This window comes from Bos indicus x Bos taurus, chromosome 9, assembly GCF_003369695.1.
Source record: "Bos indicus x Bos taurus breed Angus x Brahman F1 hybrid chromosome 9, Bos_hybrid_MaternalHap_v2.0, whole genome shotgun sequence".
Classification (NCBI taxonomy): domain Eukaryota; kingdom Metazoa; phylum Chordata; class Mammalia; order Artiodactyla; family Bovidae; genus Bos; species Bos indicus x Bos taurus.
In genome coordinates this window covers 52,548,651-52,567,928 of record NC_040084.1, presented here as the reverse complement: position 1 = coordinate 52,567,928, position 19,278 = coordinate 52,548,651, and the positions used below count along the sequence as shown (strand labels likewise).

Here is a 19,278-nt window from a genome sequence, read left to right as displayed (position 1 = left end):
GGAAAAGAAATGCAAAAAAGCAAAATGACTGTCTGAGGAGGCCTTACAAATAGCTGTGAAAAGAAGAGAAGTGAAAAGCAAAGGAGAAAAGGAAGGACATAAGCATCTGAATGCAGAGTTCCAAAGAATAGCAAGAAGAGATAAGAAAGCCTTCCTCAGCTATCAATGCAAAGAAATAGAGGAAAACAACAGAATGGAAAAGACTAGAGAAGAAACGGGATCACATAAGTGACTTAGCACACATATGCACACATATGCAACAAAGAGCCTGCCTGGTAGCTCAGCTGGTAAAAAATCTGCCTGCAATGCAGGAGACCCCAATTTCATTCCTGGATCAGGAAGATCCCCTGAAGAAGTGATAGGCTATCCATTCCAGTATTCTTGGGCTTCCTTGGTGGTTCAGGTGGTAAAGAATCCGCCTGCAATGTGGGAGACCTGGGTTCCATCCCTGGGTTGGGAAGATCCCTTGAAGGGGGACATGGCAACCCATTCCAATATTCTTGCCTGGGAAATCCCCATGGACAGAGGAGCCTTGTGGGCTATAGTCCATGGGGGTTGCAAAGAGCTGGACTTGACTCGGCACAGCACAGCACATGCAACAAAGTCTATTTTTTCTGATATTAATATGGCCACTCCAGCTTTCCTGTCACAAATACAATGATTTTTCTTTTAATATGTGTCATATTATTAGTGGATCTCTTGCAAAAAGTGGGTCAGTTTACAAAAAGCATATACTTGGATTTTGTTTTCCATTCAACCTGAGTCTATGTCTTACTTGGTGTGTTTAGATAATTTTCATTTAATGTGATACAGTCATATCTTTTAGTTACTTTTCTGTTTGTCCCTTCTGGGTTTTGTTGTTATTGTTCCCATGTTTATTTTTTCTTATAGTCTTTTAGATTATATTTTGAATATTATTTTAAATATATTTGGCTATATTTTAGTATTATAATTTATCTACTAGCTCTTTTACTATACCTCTTTGTAGCATACTTACAGTAATTTCTCTAGGGAATCACACTGTACATACTTAATCTTTAAGAATATCATTAGTAAGTAAGTAAGTGTTAGTCACCGAGTCGTGCCCGACTCTTTGCGACTCCAGTACTGTACTGCAGCCCACCAGGTTCTTCTGTGCACGAGATTTTCCAGGCAAGGATACTGGGGTGGGTTGCCATTTCCTTCTCCAGGAAAAATATCATTAGAGTTAATATTTATCACTTTACATAAAATGTAAAAATCTTACCACCATGTCATTGCTGTTCAGTCACTAAGTCATGTCTGACTCTTTGTGAGCCCATGACTGCAGCACACTAGGCTTCCCTGTCCTTCAATATCTTCCCTGTCCTTCAGTATCAGAGTTGGACACGACTGGGCGACTGAACAACAACAACAATCCATTACTAAATATCATTATTGGTTACCCAGGTTTCGGTTTTCCAATTAGCAACTGTGAGTACTAAGATAAAAAGGTGTGAACCTAAAATAATATAAAATTTGTTTATGTCTACTGATTGCCACACTAAATATCCTTCGCTAATGTGTCTTACCTGTGTTGTTGCTCAGTGGCTAAGTCATGTCTGACTCTTTGCAACCCCATGGATTGCAGCACACCAGGCTTCCATGTCCTTCACTATCTCCTGGAGTTTGCTCAAAGTCATGTCCATTGAATCGGTGATGCTATCTAAACATCTCATCCTCTGTTGCCCCTTCTCCTCCTGCTCTCAATTTTTCCCAGTATCAGGGTCTTTTCCAGTGAGTTGGCTGTTCGAATCAGGTGGCCAATGTATTGGAGCTTCAGCTTCAGCATCAGTCCTTCCAATAAACATTCGGGGTTAATTTCCTTTAGTATTGTCTAGTTTGATCTCCTTGCTGTCCAAGGGACTCTCAAGAGTTTTCTCCAGCACCAAAGTTTGAAAGCATCAATTCTTTGGCTCTCAGCCTTCTTTATGGTCTAGCTCCCACATCTCTACATGACTACTGGAAAAGCAATAGCTTTGACTACATGGATCATTGTTGACAAAGTGATGTCTCTGCTTTTTAATATGCTGTCTATGTTTGTCATAGCATTTTCCAAAGCACAAACATCTTTTAATTTTGTGGCTTCAGTGACTGTCCACAGTGATTTTGGAACCCAAGGAAATAAAATCTGCCATTGTTTCCACTTTTTCCTCATCTATTTGCCGTGAAGTGATGGGACCAGATGCCATGATGTTAGTTTTTTGAGTGTTGAGTTTTAAGCCAGCTTTTTCACTCTCCTCTTTCATCACCAACAAGAGGTTCTTTAGTTCCACTTCACTTTCTACCACTGAAATGGTATCAGCTACATATCTGAGGTTGTTGATATTTCTCCCAGCCATCTTGTTTCCAGCTTATGAGTCATCCAGCCCATTGTTTCCCATGATGTACTCTGGATACAGGGTGACAATATACAGCCTTGGCATACTCTTTTCCCAATTGTGAACCAGTACATTCTTCCATGTCCAGTTCTAACAGCTGCTTTTTGACCTGCATACAGGTTTCTCAGGAGGCACGTAAGGTGGTCTGGTATTCCCATCTCTTTAAGAATTTTCCACAGTTTGTTGTGATCCACACAGTCAAAGGCTTTAGTGTAGTCAGTGAAGCAAAAGTAGATCTTTTTATGGAATCCCCTTGCTTTGTCTATGATCCAGCTAATGTTGGTAATTTGATCTCTGGTTCCTCTGCCTTTTCTAAATCTAGCTTATACATTTGGAAGTTCTTAGTTCACGTACTGTTGAAGCTTAGATTGAAGGATTTTGAGCATTACCTTACTAGCATATGAAATAAGCACAATTGTGCAGTAGTTTTAACATTCTTTGGCATTGCTTTGCTTTGGGATTTAAATGGAAACAGACCATTTCCAGTCCTGTGACCACTGCTGAGTGTTCCAAATTTGCTGGCATATTAAGTGCAGCACTTTCACAGTATTATCTTTTAGGATTTTAAATAGCTCAGCTAGAATTCCATCATTTCCACTAACTTTGCTCATAGGAATGCTTCATAAGGCCCACTTGACTTCACACTCCAGGATGTTTTGCTCTAAGTAAAGTGATTACATCATTGTGGTTATCTGGGTCATTAAGATCTTTTTTTGTATAGTTCTTCTTTATATTCTTGCACCTCTTCTTAATCTCTTCTGCATCTGTTAGGTCCTTGCTATTTCTGTCCTTTATTGTGCCCATCTTTGCATGAAGTATTCCCATGGTTTCTCCAATTTTCTTGAAGAGATGCCCAGTCATTTCCATTCTATTGTTTTCCTCTATTTCTTTGCATTGTTCATTTAAAGCTTTCTTATCTTTCCTTGCTATTCTCTGGAACTCTGCATTTAGCTGGATATATCTTTCCTTTTCACCTTTGCCTTTCACTTCTCTTCTTTTCTCAGCTATTTGTAAGGTCTCCTCAGACAACCATTTTTCCTTCTTGCATCTCTTTTTATTTGGGATAGTTTGGATCACCACCTCCTGTGCAATGTTATAAATCTCCGTCCATAGTTCTTCAGGGACTCTGTCTACCAGATCTTAATCCCCTGAATCTGTTACTTCCACTGTATAATCATTAATGGATTTGATTTAGGTCAAACCTGAATGGCCCGATTTAAGCCTGAATTTTGCAATAAGGAGCTCATGATTTGAGCCACAGTCAGCTCCAGGTCTTATTTTTGCTAACTATATAGAGCTTCTCCATCTTCGGCTGCAAATAATTAATCAGTCTGATTTTGGCATTGACCATCTGGTCATGTCCATGTGTAGAGTTGTCTCTTGTGGTGTTGGAAGAGGGTGTGTGCTATGACCAGTGTGTTCTCTTGAAAAAACTCTGTTTGCCTTTCCCCTGCTTCATTTTATACTCCAAGGCCAAACTTGCCTGTTACTCCAGGTATCTCTTGACTTCCTACTTTTGCCTTCCAATCCACTATGATGAAAAGGACATCTTTTTTGGTGTGATATTAGTTCTAGATGGTCTTGGAGGTCTTCATAGAACTGTTCAACTTCTCTGGCTTTTGTGTTTGGGGCATAGACTTGGATTACTATGATGTTGAATGGTTTGTCTTGGAAACAAACTGAGATCATTCTGTCATTTTTGAGATTGCACCCAAGTACTGCATTTTGGACTCTTGTGTTGACTCTGAGGGCTACTCCATTTCTTGTAAGGGATTCTGGGCCACGTGTGTAGCTATAATGGTCATCTGAATTAAATTTGCCCATTCTTGTCCATTTTAGTTCACTGATTCCTAATGTCGATGTTCATACTTGCCATCTCCTTTTTGACCACATCCAGTTTACCTTGATTCATGGACCTAACATTCCAGGTTCCTATGCAGTATTGTTCTTTACAACATGAGACTTTACTTTCACCATCAGATGCATCCACAACTTAGCATTGTTTCTGCTTTGGCCCAGCCTCATTATTCTTTCTGGAGTTATGTTATCTTCCCCAGTAGCATATTGGACACCTACTGACCTGGAGGCTCATCTTCTGGTGTGATATCTTTTTTCCTTTTCATGCTGTTCATGGGGTTCTCAAGGCAAAAATACTGAAGTGGTTTGCCTTTCCCTTCTCCAGTGGACCATGTTTTGCCTTACACAAGTCTATGATGCATGTGATCATTTTGGTTAGCTTTCTGTGATTATGTTTTCGTTCTGGAGGCTGTGGGATTGTAGTTCTTGCTTCTTCTGTCTGCCATCTGTTGGTGAGAATAAGAGACTTCTGCAAGTTTCTTGATGTGAGTGACTGGTTATAGGGAAAACTGAGTCTTGCTCTGGTGGGCAGGGCCATGCTTAATAAATCTTTAATGCAATTTTCTGCTGATAGGGGGGCCTGTGCTCCCTCCCTGTTAGCTGTTTGGCCTGAGGCGACCCGGTGCTGGAGTCTACAGGCTGTATGGTAGGGCTAAAAGTGAACTTCAAAAGGACTTATGCCAACACATGCCTCCCAGTACTGCTGCTGCCAGTGCCCCTGACCCTGCAGCAGGCCACTGCCAACACACGCCTCTGCAGAAGGTCCTCAAACACTCACAGACAGGTCTGACTCAGTCTCTTCTGGGACCACTGATCCTTTCCCCTGGGTCTGGTGTGCACAAGGTTTTGTTTGTGCCCTTCAAGAGTCTCTGTTTCCCCCAGTCCTCTGGAAGTTCTGTAATCAGATCCCCCTGTCTTTCAAAGTCAGATTCCCTGGGGATTCCCTGTCCCCCTGTGAGATCCCCAGGTTGGGAAGTCTGATGAGGGGCCTAGAATCCTCACAACAGCGTGAGAACTTCCTTAGTTTTTTATTCTCCAGTTTGGGTCACCCACCTGGTAGGTCTTAATTACCACCATACAGATTCCTTTACCCTCTACCTTTTATGTTGTAGTTTTCATACATATATTGAAAAATTACCCAGTGTTATGATATTTTATTTCAAGAGTCATAAGTACTTTTCTAAACTTAAGATATAATAAATTGTTTATTATTCTTACCCAGATATTTGTCATTTATGTTGTTCTTCTTTCATTTCTAAAGTTCCAGATTTCCCTCTAGTATCATTTACCTACAGCCTGAAGAATTAACTTTCTTTAGCATTTCTTTTCGGAGAAGGCAATGGCGACCCACTCCAGTACTCTTGCCTGGAGAATCCCGTGGACGGAGGAGCCTGGTGGGCTGCAGTCCACGGGGTCGCTAAGAGTTGGACACGACTGAGTGACTTCACTTTCACTTTTCACTTTCGTGCATTGGAGAAGGAAATGGCAACCCACTCCAGTGTTCTTGCCTGGAGAATCCCAGGGACAGAGGAGCCTGGTGGGCTGCCGTCTATGGGGTCGCACAGAGTCGGACACAACTGACGCGACTTAGCAGCAGCAGCAGCAGCAGCATTTCTTTTAGAGTAAGTCTGCTGGTGATAAATACTTAGTTTACCTTCATCTTATATGTCTTTATTTATCTTCATTCCTGAAGGATATTTTCAGAAAATATATTGTCCTGGTTTGACAGTTCTTTCCTTTCAGCATTTTAAGGGTGGTATTCTACTGCCTTTTGGTCCTAGTGTTTTCTGATAGGAAATATACAGTTGTTTGAATAATTGTTTTCTCATATGCATGTGTGTGTGCATGCTTCAGTCACTTCAGTTGTGTCCGACTCTTTGCAACCCTATGGACTGTAGCCCACCAGGCTGCTCTGTCCATGGGGATTCTTCAGGCAAGAATACTTAAGTGGGTCGCCATGCCCTCCTCCAGGGGATCTTCCCGACCCAGGGATCGAACCTGCATCTCTTATGTCTTCTGCATTGGCAGGTGGGTTCTTTACTACTAACGCCACCTGGGAAGCCCCGTTTCCTTATATATATCATGTCAGTTTTCTCCAGTGACTTTTAGGTCCCCCCCCCCGACTTTCACTTCCCCCAGTTTTATCATGTCATATGTGACATAGTTTCCTTTGTTTTGTTTTTAAGATTTATTTATTTACTTTCGGCTGCACTGGGTCTCCCTTGCTGCATGCAGGCTTTCTCTAGTTGCAGTGAGAGGGGCTACTCTTGATTATGGTGCATGGGCTTCTCATTGTGGCAGCTTCTCTTGCTGCAGAGCACAGGCTCCAGAGTGTGCAGGCTTCAGTAGTTGTGGCTGCATGGGCTCAGTAGTTGTGGCTCTCTGGCTTATTTGCTCTGCAGCCTCTGGGATTTTCCCAGACCGCTGATCTAAGCTGTGTCTTCTGCATTGGCAGGTGAATTCTTAACCACTAAACTACCAGGGATGCCCCAACATAGTTTCTTTTGAATTTATCCTACTTGAAGTCCAATGACTTTCTGAATTTGGTAAATTTATGTCTTTCATAAAACTTGGGAGAATTTCAGCCATTATTTCTTTAAATATATATATATATATTTTTTTTTTTTTTCTGCATTAATCTCTTTCCCTTCTCCTTCAGGAACTAAATTACATGAATATTAGGTCTTTCAATATTTTTCTCATTTTCCTCAATCCTTTTTATCTGTTCTTCATAATGTACAGTTTCTACTGATTAAGAATCAGGTTTACGGATTTTTTCCCCTCTATCATCTCTATTCAGCTATTTTACTCATCTTATGAACTTATGTACAATTTATAATTTTTAATTTCAAGCTGCTTATGGGCTTTTTTCATTTTCTACTTTTCTATAGAAAACTATCTATTCATTTCAAAAGTGTTCACTTTTACCTCTTGTAGGACGATTATAATAGCTGCTTTAATGTCTTGTCTGATAGTTTAAATATCTGTCATTCCAGGATTGGCATCTCTTGACTGTGTTTTTCCTGAAATTTGAGCAGATTTTTGCCAAGTTCCTTACATGTCCAATAATTTTGAATTATATCTCCTAAAGTTTTGTCTTTATGAGACTTTGGGAACCTATTTAAAATCCTCCAAATAATTTGTTTGCCTTTTTTTTTTTTTTTGAGGTTTTTTTTCAATTTGTTTGTTTTCCCAAGCAATAGTCCAATTAGGTTCAAGCTATCAGTTTTTTTTCACTTTCTGTGGATGAATGTTTTCAGTTTTTAAAGGATTTGCTATGCTGCTGGATCTGCCCTTTCCTTATGCCCCTCGGGGATTAGTTTGAAGCTTGGGCAGTAGTTTATATATATGTTCAGTTCTCAAAATCTTTGCTTTGTGCCTCTGATTATGCTCCATATATGCATAACCTAGGGGTGAGCCTAAGACTTCTGTTGATTCACACACAGAAGTAGATGATCTCTTCCAGCTCTCTCTTTAATGGTACTTCCCCACATTCTCTGGCTTCTAGGGACTCTTTTTCCTGATTCTTTATGCTAGAAATATGGGGTCCTCTCAGGTAGGGACTTCTTGAATTGTCACATAGTTCCATGTGCTAAGGCCCCTCTCCAGAAAAGGCAATGGAAGGAAAGAGAAACAACAATAAACCAGAGGTTCAACACTCCTCCATACACTCTGCACAACAGAGGCAACTTTTCCTTGTTCTTCCATTCCAAGATTTGGGTTTTAGCTCCAGATTATGGGTGCCCACCCTGCCGCAACTATGACAATACAGCTATGATTGGGGAAGGGCTGAGAAGGGCCCCTTTTCCTGATTTTCTAGTGAGAAAGATGGGCTTCTCCTGGATTTTCACTGCAGCTGTTCACAGTGGAGTTTCCCAATTCAATCCAGCCTTGGATCAAAGCTCTAGATACAGGAAAGACACTAGGAATCTCTCATTATCACCATTCAGTTCACTTCAGTAGCTCAGTCTTGTCCTACTCTTTGCGACCCCATGAACCGCAGTATGCCAGGCCTCCCTGTCCTTCACCAACTCCCAGAGTCCACCCAAACCATGTTCATTGAGTCGGTGATGCTATCCAACCATCTCATCCTCTGTTGTCCCCTTCTCCTTCTGCCCTCAATCTTCCCCAGCATCAGGGTCTTTTCAAATGAGTCAGTTCTTTGCATCAGGTGGCCAAAGGTGGCCAAAGTATTGGAGTTTCAGCTTCAACATCAGTCCTTCCAATGAACACCCAGGACTGATCTCCTTTAGGTTGGACTGGTTGTATCTCTTTTCAGTCCAAGGGACTCTCAAGAGTCTTCTCCAACACCACAGTTCAAAAGCATCAATTCTTCAGTGCTCAGCTTTCTTTATAGTCCAACTCTCACATCCATACATGACCACTGGAAAAATTATAGCCTTGACTAGATGGACCTTTGTTGACAGAGTAATGTCTCTGCTTTTTAATATGCTGCCTAGGTTGGTCATAACTTACTCCTGCCAAGGAGTAAGTGTCTTTTAATTTCATGGCTGCAATCACCATCTGCAGTGTTTTCGGAGCCCAGAAAAATAAAGTCAGCCACTGTTTCCACATATATTTCCCATGAGGTGATGGGACTGGATACCATGATCTTAGTTTTCTGAATGTTGAGCTTTATGCCAAACTTTTCACTCTCCTCTTTCACTTTCATCAAGAGGCTCTTTAGTTCTTCCCTTTCTGCCATAAGGGTGGTGTCATCTGCATATCTGAGGTTATTGATATTTCTTCTGGCAATCTTGGTTCCAGCTTGTACTTCCTCCAGCTCAGAGTTTCTCATGATGTACTCTGCATATAAGTTAAATAAGCACAGTGACAATATACAGCCTTGATGTACTCCTTTTCCTTTTTGGCACCAGTCTGTTGTTCCATGTCCAGTTCTAACTGTTGCTTCCTGACCTGCACACAGGTTTCTCAAGAGGCAGGTCCGGTGATCTGGTATTCCCATCTCTTGAAGAATTTTCCACAGTTTATTTTGATCCATACAGTCAAAGGCTTTGGCATAGTCAATAAAGCAGAAATAGATGTTTTTCTGGAACTCTCTTGCTTTTTCCATGATCCAGCGGATGTTGGCAATTTGATCTCTGGTTCCTCTGCCTTTTCTAAAACCAGCTTGAACATCTGGAAGTTATCACCATACTCTTCTTTAAATTTTGACTTTCAACTCCAATCTGCCTGGTATTCCTTGAGTTTCAGAATCCTTCAGTTCAGTTCAGTTCAGTCGCTCAGTCATGTCCGACTCTTTGCAACCGCATGAATTGCAGCATGCCAGGCCTCCCTGTCCTTCACCAACTCCCAGAGTTCACCCAAACTCATGTCCATCGAGTTGGTGATGCCATCCAGCCATCTCATCCTCTGTTCTCCTCCTGCCCTCAATACCCCCCAGCATCAGAGTCTTTTCCAGTGAGTCAACTCTTCACATGAGGTGGCCAAAGTACTGGCGTTTCAGCTTTAGCATCATTCCTTCCAAAGAAATCCCAGGGCTGATCTCCTTCAGAATGGACTGGTTGGATCTCCTTGCAGTCCAAGGGACTCTCAAAGGTCTTCTCCAACACCACAGTTCAAAAGCACCAATTCTTCGGCACTCAGCTTTCTTCACAGTCCAACTCACATCCATACATGACCACTGGAAAAACCATAGCCTTGACTAGACGGACCTTTGTTGGCAAAGTAATGTCTCTGCTTTTCAATATGCTATCTAGGTTGGTCATAACTTTCCTTCCAAGGAATAAGTGTCTTTTAATTTCATGGCTGCAGTCACCATCTGCAGTGATTTTGGAGCCCAAAAAAACAAAGTCTGACACTGTTTCCACTGTTTCCCCATTTATCTCCCATGAAGTGATGGGACCAGATGCCATGATCTTCGTTTTCTGAATGTTGAGCTTTAAGCCAACTTTTTCACTCTCCTCTTTCACTTTCATCAAGAGGCTTTTTAGTTCCTCTTCACTTTCTGCCATAAGGGTGGTGTCATCTGCATATCTGAGGTGATTGATATTTCTCCTGGCAATCTTGATTCCAGCTTGTGCTTCTTCCAGCCCAGAGTTTCTCATGATGTACTCCGCATAGAAGTTAAATAAGCAGGGTGACAATATACAGCCTTGACGTACTCCTTTTCCTATTTGGAACCAGTCTGTTGTTCCATGTTCAGTTCTAACTGTTGCTTCCTGACCTGCATACAGGTTTCTCAAGAGGCAGGTCAGGTGGTCTGGTATTCCCATCTCTTTCAGAATTTTCCACAGTTTATTGTGATCCACACAGTCAAAGGCTTTGGCATAGTCAATAAACCATAAATCCTTAGGTATTTGATTTTTGTATTTGTCCAGAGTTTTTGGTTGTATTTGGAGGGAAATATGGGCTCTAGTGTATACTTATTCTGTTTTAGTCAGCACTAGATCATAGGTGAACTTATTAAATATAATTTTCATATTGGGTTAGAGGATGCAGAGACCAATCAAATAGGTTGTCATAGAAAAAAAAGTATTATTTAACTTCAGTCTCCTCATTTATTAAACAGAGAATATGCCTACTTGCTGTTACTTTTTGTTTAAGATGTGTTTTAAGTTTCAGCTTTACATGCGTAGTATGAGCTTGTTTATATATCACACCAATGTTAATATCTGTGTGGTTACACAGAGATTATAACCCCCCAAAATTACTAAAGTTTGGAAGATGGAAATGAAGGCACACGTAACAAGTTTGTATTGTTGAATATTAGAAATGATGAAATCAACCTAAGAAGAAAAGAAGAATCCTCATGATTATGTGCATCTGATTTCTAGCTACAGTAGGTACCTTTAGTGGTGATCTGCTCAGTTCCTCACAACCTTCTTTTTAAAAGAATCTTTGTGCCCCATGTCCCTCCCCCTATACCTTCTAGACACCATTTGGAAGCTATATGTAGGGTAAAAGGCACTGCCTCCCTGACCATCTAAAGAATTCTCTCTGGAGGATTTGTAATGAGAACTGAAAAGGTCTAGCTTATTCTGGCCTGTGCACTTGATCTGAGGTGATTCTGATTCAGGAACTGTGGGACAATCACCTTTTACCACATATAGAAACAGAGAAGGCCAGATACCTGAGAGAAGAGAAAAAAGCATAAAAAAGTACAAATAATAGACTATGTGTCCAAAGAAAGGGGAGAGAATTAAACATAATGAGACTGAGAATAAGCAAAAAATAAAAAGCTGAGTTGTTCTTAAAGGTTTTTAAATTTCTTAGTTCTGATACATTTTGTGACCTGTCAACACTTTACCCTTTTATTCAAGGATCCAATTATGTATCATAATAATTATCCCATTTTCCTTAAATTGTGTTACTAAGACATTAGATTTCTCTCCCTGAATAGAAAAGCAGCATCCCAGGAAACTGTGACTTAGTCATTTTGAAAAGATTTGCTTTTAATTTTAAAAATAAAGACTGTATGTTGAGACTATACATATATGCAACAGCTCTAAGAAGGTATGAAGGTATAATCCAGGATGCTAACACCACAGCCAGATCTTATCTTTAATGGGTAGACTGGAACAAATATATACTATAGTAAGACTAGAAAGGGGTGGGGACATGTGAACTGATTAAGACAAAACAACTTTCGAAGAGTTCTTTAATTAACAATCTATCCAGAAAAAAATTACATACATTCATATGTTCAACAGATTTTTTTTTCCTGAGAATCTATTAAAAACCAAGTGTTGTTTTGTTATAAGTGCTAGAAAAAAAGCATGAGGGCTACTCATATGGAGCTCAAGTTGTAGGGGGTGCAGGACCAGCAATAACAAAAATACAAGTGAGAGCTATTAAAAAAAAAATAAAGCAGGGGCAGGGGTTAGAAAACGCCTGGGCAAGTATGGTATTTTAAATAGGGAGACCCAGAGAAGACTCACTTTTTAAAGTGGCATATAAACCAAGATCTTGACTGAAGTGATGAACAAGCCAAGTTGATTTCTGGGGAGTGTGTTCACATATTTGAGCAAGAGCAAGTTTCTTATGAAAAGTAAGAAAGAGAGAAAGTAGTAAATGACTGAGCTTTGGAGTGTGTGGGTAATGGGGCGGGTCAGATTCTGTTGACCACAAGACTCTACTTTTACTTTGAGGACTATGGGAAACCATTGGAGTGTTTTGAGCAGAGGAGTAACACAACTCAAGTTCTACCAAATCACTCCAACTACAATGGGGAGAATAAACTATACGAGCAAGTTGATCAGTGGGGAGACCAATAGAAGGCTCTTGGAATACTCCAGATGAGGGAATTTAATAACTTCAGTGTTAAAGTGGTGAGATATAGTTGAGATACATTTGAAGGTGGTGCTGACAGGATGGACTGTTGTGACAGTTGTGAATTGTATGAGAGAAGTTTCACTTTTCCTTGATTAAATTTTTGACTTAAACAACTGGAGGACTGGAGATATAAGGAGTCACAAAGAAGAAGATGCCTATCTGTAGCAATACACCACTTGGAAGACACCTGACACTTTATAAGACATGCTTTAAATGCTCTAGCTCTTTTGAGAGACTCTGGGAAATAGATTAATAATATTTACCCATTTTACAATTGAAGAAACTGAGGCACCAGGACGTTATTATCCCTTGGCTAACTAGGACAAAGACAAGTTGGTATTTGAATCTAGAGAGTCTTGCTCCAGAATCTGCCCAAGTATCTATCTAATTGGATGCTTTGGCAGGCAGTTGTATACAAGGTCTTCAATTCAGGAAGTGTAAGGTCTAGGCAGAATTATACATACCATGTTAAGAGTTGGCATATTGATGGTATTTGGAGCCATGATCTTAGTTGAAATAATTTAGAGAAAGAGTATAGATAGAGAAGAGAGTAAGTTCAAGGGCTAAGCCCTTGGGCATTTCCTTAGTTAGAGCTCAGGAGGCTCCATAAAAGAACACAGAGGATTAGAATAGCCAGGAGAAGAACCAAGAAAGTGTGATGTTTTGAAAACCAAATGTAGAAAACATTTAAGGAGGATAATCAGCTCTGTCAAATACTGCTCTAGGGAGTTGGTTAAGAGAGGATAAAAGAAAGGGAAATGGCTTGGACAACTTTTAGAGATTTTGTTGTTGTTGTTATAATAAAGGAAAGCAAAACTAAGTTTGTCCTCTTTTTCTTCTCTTCCAGTGTCTTCACACTCCCTTCTCCACACTGTGACTATCCATCATTACCAAAATGATAACTGCCAGAGAAATCATCTCTGGGTGCCTTACAAATCAGGTTTCTCAGAAAGACAGTTCACCAACAGACAATCAAATGACTGTTTTCATCTCTGCCTTTTTCTGGTTCATGGGCTGGTTATCTCTCCAGCACCTGACATTACTAACCCAGATGACACCCTCAACTTCAACCTCAACACTTTAGAGTGTGCCCAGACTCTCAGACTGGGTTGGGTATCTGTTCTATGATCATAGTATCTTGCACTCAGCTTTATAAAATTTACAACAGTTTGTATTTGCACATATTTGTTTATATGATTATTTCATTTATGCTTGTCTTCTTTCTCTCTTAGACTGTGCTGAGAGAATGACTCTGGAGTCAGACTTGCAAGGTAAAAATCCTGGTCATATATGCTAGCTGGGAGACCTTAGGTTAGTAACTTAGCTACTCTGAGACACTATTTCCTCATCTGTAAAATTAAGGTTAAAGAAGCATTCATCTCATACAATTTTGTGAAGCTAATATTATATGTAAAGATACCTGGCATTCAATGAATTTAAAAATCATTGTTAACATATTAAAACAGAAAATACAAGTGTTAAAATATATCCATGCCACCCCCTCCTCCCATAATCTCTGTCTTTCTCCATTTACTCTTTTCTCTCTATATTCCAGTTTTGCCTGAATGTGTTAAATATTAGCCACATTTTTAAAAAACCCTTTTATACCTGATTGCAAAACCCATTATCTTATTGAATTTTCCAGCTGGTATTTTTTTTTTTTAACAGTAATGGTTTAAAATGTTAAAAGAAATCCCACCATTGTTTTCTTTCCACAATATTGAAGCTTCTTTCTCATTTTTCTGGAATACCTACTAAGTAAAAGTCGGTCACTCATCTACTGCTCCACAACAAACTACTCCTAAATCTAGTGTCTTAAACCAATGATTTATTATGATTTACTGTAGCTCTGTGGGTAAACTGAGTTATCTCAATAGTTTTTGTTTTGTTTTAAATCTGATACTGTGCTGTGCTTAATCACTTAATCACTCTGCAACCCCGTAGACTGTAGCCCGCCAGGCTCCTCAGTCCATGGGGATTCTCCAGGCAAGAATACTGGAGTGGGTTGCCATGTCCTCCTCCATTATCTCATACTATTTCAGACAAATAGAGGCTGGTCTTGAATCTGTAGGCTTGAATGTAAAGGTGGTCAGATGTGATTTCTTCACTCACATGTGTTGGTGTCTCTACTAGAGTGAATGGAACAGCCTTGGACTAGCTGTACATCTCCATTTCTCTCTATTTCTGTCTGTCACACACATAAGTATTAATTTTTTCTGTCTCTCTCCTTAGGCTTCCCCATTTGGTAGCTTAGGCTTTATAATAGTATGGAGATCTCAGTGTATTCAGACTTTTTACCCAGTGGATGCCTTTCCCAAACAAGCATTGCAAGAGACTCAGGTGGAAACCACAAGGCTTCTGAGAATCTTGCTTCAGAGGCTACACCAGCCCCGATTCAGGTGGAGGGGAGCACACAAGAATATGAATTCTGAGAACCATGGTTTATGGGGGTCATATTTGAGGATGAGCTATCACCCCGAGCCTATAAATATACTTAATAAAACCACAAAATCCCTTTCTTTCAGAAGCTTATAGTATAGTACAGGGCAGAGTATTTTCACTTTTACACTATTGACTTTTTAAAACTTGAATACATTTTTTAAAGGACAGTTTCAGATTTACAGAAACATTGTAAAGATAGTAGAGCGTTCCTGTACACTTGTACCCAGTTTCCCCTATTATTAACACTTTGCATTAAGATGGCATGTTTGTTAAAATTATATTTCTTGCCCGAGATCTAAAATCATCCTTTTTTCCAAGGACCCTTGGTTCCTTTTATTAGAAACCAATATCTGGGTGGTAGTTGGACTCATTGTTACAACTGTTAACATTTTGGGCCTTTTGGGATCTGTTCTTTATATCATAGATTGTTTAACACCATCCCTTTCCTATGCCTATTAGATGCCAACAGCAATCCTCCTTCTCCAGTTATGAAGATCAATAATGTCTCCAGATACTGTCAAATATCTCCTAAGGGCACAAAATGGTTCCTGGTTGAGAACCACTGGTAGACAGACATGCTGAAAATGACGAGGATATAATATAATGGAGAACAGTGGGAGACTTGCAGAAGAAGCCTCTGAGCCTATTTGTAGATATTGGGGAAGGATTCACAGAGGAGGTGTCATCTGAAATGATAATTGATTTGATATTTTTTGAGCTGTTATCATGAGCCAGACAAAAGGTGATATTTTATTTTTGTTATTTCATATCCCAAACTTCAAAAGCAGGTATTCTAGAGGTGAAGAAACTAAAGTTCAAAGAGATAAAGTAACTTTAAGCTGATCTTGAAGGATCCTGTCAGCCATGAGGATGGAGAGGTTTGAGGTCACTGACATCTCACTGCTCAAATCTAGACTATCTGAACTGTACTTTTGTTTATAAAAGTGCAATTTCACCTCATTTTAAGTTTATTTTTCCCACTGAATTCTGGCTTCCTGAAGGCAGAGACCATGCAATGTTCATTTACAATGCTTGCCATGTTGTAGGGGGACTATAAACATTAGTCCATTCCTTGAAATTCCCCACTTACAGATTATAGAATTAACTTTTGCTTCCTTCTGGTCAAACTGTTATCCAACCAGCACCTCTGGTGGAAGGCTCGTTGCCCAGAATACCAGCCAACTTCCTGTAGTCTTGGTCACTCTGCCTCCTCATTGTTTTACTCCTAGAACTTCAAAAGGAGTAGTTGGCTATGTGAATGACAACCTTAAACTGATTATAGCCAGTAGCACTTTGCCATAGGTTACAGCTGCAAAAGGTGTCTCTCTGGAAGGTAAAAACCATACTATAGTTGTTAGTCACTCAGTCAGTCTGACTCTAGGTGACCCCATGGACTATAGCCCACCAGGCTTCTCTGTCCATGGGATTCTCCAGGCGAGAATACTGGAGTGGATTACCATGCCCTCCTTCAGGGTATCTTTCCAACCCAGGGATTGAACCCTGCATTGCAGATGGACTCTTTATCATCTAAGCCACAATACTATACTTCTGATATTAAAATGCAGAATATGTCACTTGTGGTTTTCGCATGTAATGCCAATTATCTACTTTTGACAATTCCTTTGTCCCATATGATTCTTCTATTATTTAAGGAAAAATTTTACACAGACCATGAGAGGTGTTTTTTTTTCCCCCCTTCTTTTCGAATGCTTTACAGTCTTAACCCAATTTCTTTGTTGATTTATTTATTTTTGGAGCTGGGGAGGTTTTCTTGTTTATTAAACAAAATAGGAAAAAATGTCCTTTTTTTGTGGTTGTTGTTATTGTTCCTTTTCTTTTTTCTACAACTTCTAGATCTGCTATTTGCAGTTGCTATGAAATTTTAAGTCTGTTGAATTAGAAGTTTCTGTCTCTGGTTTCAAGACTCACTTTCCTTCTTCCTTTCCTTTGCTAAAATTCTGGTCTAATTAAAAAAACAGTAGATCATAGTTAAATAAAACTGTACCCAGGATAACCCTAATTTCCATATGCAGATTTATCTGCACTGACAGCCACCCCCCCTTACACACACACTCTCGCTCTCTCATTCTCCTTTCCCTGCTCTCCATCTCCCTATTGCATTGTGTCTGACTGATTTTCAGAGCACCTTCGCTGTTTCCCTCTTCTCATTCCCTTTCTGTAAAATATGTAGACAGGAAGGAGGTGGCTGCAGAAGCTGAACAAACAATCTGATATTCTGCCTGCAATGTCATCGTTTCTTTCCCCCATTTTAGGGGGCTGAAGTTGCCCAGGAAGGGGATGCAGAGGAGCTGAAAGGAAGGAGGGAGCTCTCCAGAGGCAGCTGCGGTCAGGGGCAGGGACTGCCGCCAGATGTGCCTGCCTCTCTGGGCTTTGATGCGAAAGGGGCAGCAGGAGGAAATATTGGGAGACAAAAGCCCTGGTTTAAATGATCATTTTCTTTATTTAACATGGCAGCAGACACTCTCTGCGTAGGATCATCATGCCGAACATAAACTGGACTTTCCCACTTGCCTGGCAGGAGTGAGACAGATCACTGTGTGCAAAATGAGCATTTGAGGTAAGACCCACTCTTACAGATACTTGATTTTTTCCTAATCAATTAATTTTGTTTAATATATGTTTCAGCCTCAATCATAAACAGTATAGTGGGGGCAAATCTGTTAATCTGCATCTAAAGATCCAGGAAAAAGCAGAGGTATAATATATTCAACTCAATTTGGGGAGGTTAGTTACTTTGTCAATTTTGTGTGTGCTCATTTTTTGCTGGTTTTTTTTTTTTTTAGAAAATATATTTGCTGTAAGAATAGACTTAGTGTCATCATAATCTGCCACTGGTGATAATACTGATGTTCAGACTCTTAAAAAAAACTTTGCAAAAAGACAGTGAGCTACAGATGCATGTGCTGTATTTTTAGCTCACATACAAATATTAGAACTCTTATTAAAATGATAGGCTTTTCTTTAGCAGAGAAGGAATGAATGCTGCATAATTAAGTACAGTATTTAATTTGGCTGTTGTGAAGCAAAAGAATAAGGTAATAATTTTTATTGTACTAATCAGTCTCAAGATGTTCTCTGTGTTAATTGGGTTAAAAAAATTGCAGTACTTATTAGAAATTCTAATTTCACAATGCAGCACTGACAATAAGCTCAGCCAGTGAATTATTCACATCTTTAATTTGCTCACTTAATGACAGTGTTCTGTAATCAGAGTGCAGAGACTGCTGCCTATGCATTATGTATGATGCTCAGGACTTAAATGCAGGACATTATGAAGCTCTCAGTGGTTCAGTAATTAGTTTTCCACAAGACAGGATTTAGATATTCACAGATAAAAGTCCACAGTTGGATAATGCTAAGGTTGCAATACAAAATAACAAAGGAAAGGAAGCTCAAAGTTTAGACTGAAACTTTGTCTCTCCGGCCTTGTACACCCTGGAAACAGAATCAAGCCACCTGAAATAGTTGCCTAGCTCTGATCACATGTTTGAAAACTGTTTTTGAACAAAGTTGTAGCAGACAAGGCATTTGAACAATTTCAGTGGACCAGAGGGGAAAGATAAAACCTTTTTAATTAGTGTTCACAGAAGCCCTGCAATATATCCTCCTAATAAGTCCGTAGTATGCATAGCAGGCATTTCCAATGTGCTTTGTAACTTAGTGCAAATGCAAATCAGGTTACAACAGTGTTTGGCTGTAATTGTGTTTGTAAAAGGGTTACATGCCCAAATGGAGATTGAGCTTGCTCATGGTTTTGTTCCAATTGCTTCTGAGGGGAGGTTTGAAAACCAAATGAGAAATTAAGTGAATCTGGGCATGAAAGGAAGTAGATCTGAATTGTCGGTGCAACTTTGGAATTTCTTACACTTGTCAGTTTAGAGTTGTCAGGTTTTCTTTAGTGATCCTGCCATAAGTGTTCTGTCATAAATGATAAAATCTTATAATAGACTATCCAGAACTCTTAACAATACTTTGAAAATGTATGCTAACTTTGGGAAGTCATTTTGCAGTATTAGTTCTCAAGTTTAATGACTAAGTTGAGATCTTTACAGTGATTTTGTTTCTTTTTGAAGAACATGCTGATTCTGCTTGGGATACGTTTGAAGACTGATATTAATCTTTATTAATAAGATCTTATTGCTTTATTATTTGTCAGTTTAAGATTTGTGCTCATTTCCAAAACCCAAGTATTAGGATCCTTAATAAATATTGATATCTAAAATGGGAATGCATAATAACACTTTAAAAAAACTTCACTTAATCA

At 39.6% G+C, this 19,278-nt stretch overlaps 1 long non-coding RNA gene across 1 annotated transcript in view; it reads left to right on the top strand.

The window, feature by feature from the left end:
• Positions 1 to 19,278, top strand: part of LOC113898337 — a 429,587-nt gene that overhangs the window by 14,876 nt on the left and 395,433 nt on the right. The window contains exons 2-3 of the long non-coding RNA XR_003512613.1: positions 13,784 to 13,822; positions 17,469 to 17,571. This is a non-coding gene — a long non-coding RNA (uncharacterized LOC113898337). The remainder of the gene's footprint in view (positions 1 to 13,783; positions 13,823 to 17,468; positions 17,572 to 19,278) is intronic.